Below are 3,689 nucleotides of genomic sequence, written 5' to 3'. Positions count from 1 at the left end.
AATAGCCCAAGGCGCCGCATGCCCCGGGGTCCCGCAGGGGGCAGGGGGCATGTGTCTGACGGGGAGCAGGGGAGGACGCAGGGGACAGTGGGCCCTGTTGAATCCCCTGCTCCGGACCTCTCCAATATGGAGGACTTCCCGTCCCTTTCCTCTCCTTGTGCCCTGGCCGTTTTGGGTTCAGGGGGAGGGGGGGCGGGGGTCAGTGGGGAGGTCCACAATAGTATTGAAATGGAGGAGCTGGAAGTCGAGCCCGACCCGGTAGGTGTGGTTTCTGGACAAGCATCGGGGGTTGTGGATGAGAGGACGCCTGGAGCATTGAATGCAGCTTTGTTGGCTGAGGCAGCTTTTGAGAGGGCAAGGCGTGAAAGGAGGGAGAAAGAGGCAGAGGAGGAAGAGAAAGTGAGGAAGGAGAGAATGAGGAAGCAAGAGGAGAGAAAGAAGGGGGGAGAGTCTGTTGTGGGTTCTGCTGCCCCCCCAGTGGCAGCGGCTGGCTCCTCAAAAGCCGGTACGTATGCTCAAGCGGCTGCTGCTGGGGAGAATGGACGGAGGGTGGCTGAGGTTTTGTACGACAGTTTCGAGGCAGGTGACTTGCAACATCGTCTCCTGAGCGCCCTGAAGAGAGGAGAGGAGACTATGCAAGTAGGGGATGAGGTGATAGACCTGTCGTTTTGGACAAAACGACATGGGCTGGCGGCTTTCCAAGATAGAGAGCGGGAGGGACCAATTGAGTGGTCTCTTCCTACAGCAGGGGGTCAGGGTGCCAAGAGGAATACGGTCCGTTTTCGCTGGTCCAGAGTGAGCGGTGAAGCCTGTCCCTGGAATTGCCGGGACAAAATAGCTGAGCTCCTAGCGAAAATGGGCTTCAGGGGTCAAGATCTGGCTGCTTTCATCCAACCTGTTGGTACCCTTGATTTTGCGGCCAGTTTCATGAGACCAGAGGGCATGGAACTCTTCTGGTCTCAGTATGAGCTGGCCAAGCATACCCCTGCATGGAAAAATATCATAGCGGAAGCGGTCTCTCGGCAGAACATGGTGAAGACAGTAACGGTCATTACAGCAAATGAGTTACTGTCTTGTGTTGATATCATGACCTGGATCAGCCGCTACGGGGAGGTGGTCCAGGTCCCCGAGAAGATTCGTGACCGTTTTGGTTTCTGGACTGGAGGCTGGATCTTTAAGGTTAAGTTAAAGGTTTCAGGAAACTCTGTTACCCACATCCCTCCCTCAACGTTCCTGGGGAGGGACCGGATCCTGATTCACTACTGGGGGCAGCCGAAGGTCTGCTACAAGTGCGGTAGCCCCTCCCATTTCAGCGCTGGCTGCAAGGCACAGAAATGTGCCTTGTGTGGGGGGCTTGATCATCTCGCCGCCACGTGTCGGGCCATTCGGTGTAACCTGTGTGGGGATCTGGGTCATCCATTCAGCCGGTGCCCACGCTCGTTCGCCAATGCGGTCCTTCGTAAGACCGCGGCTTCACAGGGTACTGAGGAGCCCGCGGCAGAGGGTACTAGCAGAGGTGAGCAGAGCACTGGTCCGAGGAAGGAAAAGAGTGTGCCCCCCTCAAGAGTGAGGCGAGCGGAACAACGCCGGAGGGAGAGAGAGCGGGGTGTGATGACCTTGCCCTCTTCCTCGGGGGCCCCTGTGGCTGAGGATCTGGGCAACGAGCTGGATGAGGAGGAGAGAAGGATTAGAGAAGAGGAGGACGCCAACGCCTCGCCTTCCTCTTCTGGGGAAGAACAGGAAGAGGGGGCGCAGGCATGGCAACAGCAACATCGTAAAAAGAAGGGTAACAAGAGTAAAGCCAGGAGGGGGAACAGGAGGAGGGGGTCTAAGACTCCTTCTTTGGAGTGGGACCCCTCCGGAACATCTATCCTGGAGAACCCTCCTGGTGGGTCATCTACCCAGTCCAGTAAACCGAAGGAAAGTTCTATTGCCTTGCCTCGGGTGGTCCTCTCCAACCGGTACCAAACCCTGGATGAGAACATCCCTCCCTGCTCAGGTGGGGAGGAAGAGGGTGAGGTGCCGGGGGCTGCGGACAAGGATGTAGGGGCCTTGGGGGATGATGGATCCCCACCTCTGGGAAATCTTTCCTTAGAGGGTGGGATCGCCCCGAAACCGCCGGACAAATTGAGTGATAGGTGTATGGATGTATCGGTGTGCTTGAAGCGAATGGCCTCCTCACATAGTGAAGAGGACTCTGGTGGTGGTGGGGGTGGGAAAAAGTTGGCTGTCGAGCTTCATCATCCTTGATGGCGGCACTCACCCCGTTGACGCTGGCAACCATTAATGTTGCCAGCATTAAGTCAGATGCGGCTAGATTTACGGCCTTTGATTTTCTCGGCCGGTTTGATGCCGACATTTTGTTTTTGCAGGAGACCAGGTTGACTGACCAGTCAGCCTTGAAGAAAGCAAGGCAGGAGTGGACCCATGGTCCCTCCTACTGGTCTCTTGCGGCCGAGCCGTATAGCGGGGTGGCGATCCTTTTCAAGATCGCAGAGGTCACATGCCGACGGATTATTGAGCTCGAAATGGGACGGTGTCTGATTTTAGATGTGCTTATGAAGGGTCAAGAGCTTCGGCTCATTAACATCTACGGTCCCCAAACTAAGTGGGATCGGAAAAGACTCTTTATAAGGATCAAACCGTTTCTGTTTTGTAGCCGGCAGGTGGTCTTTGGAGGGGACTTTAATACTATCACAAGGCCCCGAGATAGAGGAGGTTCCAAGGACCGGCTGGCATACGACAGCGTGACGTTAAATAGTGTAGCTAGTGAGGCTCGCCTGGTTGATGTCCACATCAGGACTGATCCAGGCCACTCGGGGTTCACCTATTTTAGAGGTAGTCAGTGTAGGAGTAGGATAGATAGGTTCTATTTAAAGGAGGAAGCCATTTTCTCACCGTTATCGGTTGTGGAAGTGGAATTCTCTGATCACTGTCTTATATGTTTTTCTTTGAATGTTGCAGAGACCCCTCGGATGGGAAGAGGCATGTGGAAATTGAATTCATCACTCCTGGAGGAAGCAACTGTGAGACAGTCTTTTGAGGATTTTCTTCAGAGCCAGGTACCATTATTGGGCCTTTGTAGCACTGAGTCAGAGTGGTGGGAGATGTTTAAATATCGGGTGGCGAGATTCTTCCGACAGCTTGCCAACCTCAGAAGCTTGAACAGGGATCGCCTGTATCATAGCCTGAGGAGGAAACTCGAGACCTTAGTCTCGGCTGGGGGTGACCGTGAGGAAATCTCCAGGGTGAAGGCCTTGCTCAAGAGGTGTCAGTATGATAGGCACATATCTTTGGTCTTTGAGAGGGATTTCGGGAAATATCGCTCGCCCGACCCCTACAAAAACTGTAAGATATCAGTGAATGGTAAATTGATTGTGGGTCTGAAGGATAGTACGGGATCTTTGGTACGGTCCAAGTCAGAGATCCTGGAGGTCGTCAGATCTTTCTACTCTCACCTCTTGGGGAGGAGGGAGCCTGACCGAGAGGGGATTTCGGCTTTCCTGGCTGAGACCATCCCCATGTCAGGGGTAGACCCCTCGCTTGGTGCTTTGACAGAGGATATCAGGGAAGAGGAAGTGAGACTGGCCATTGATGGGCTTCGGCCTAAGAAATCGCCAGGTCCGGATGGCTTAACGACCGAGTTTTACAAGATCTTTAAGGACTCTTTAGTCCCCTTATTGACGAGG

The sequence above is a fragment of the Anomaloglossus baeobatrachus genome, unplaced genomic scaffold (genome assembly GCF_048569485.1).
Source record: "Anomaloglossus baeobatrachus isolate aAnoBae1 unplaced genomic scaffold, aAnoBae1.hap1 Scaffold_557, whole genome shotgun sequence".
NCBI lineage: Eukaryota > Metazoa > Chordata > Amphibia > Anura > Aromobatidae > Anomaloglossus > Anomaloglossus baeobatrachus.
Note: the sequence above shows the minus strand (reverse complement) of the source record.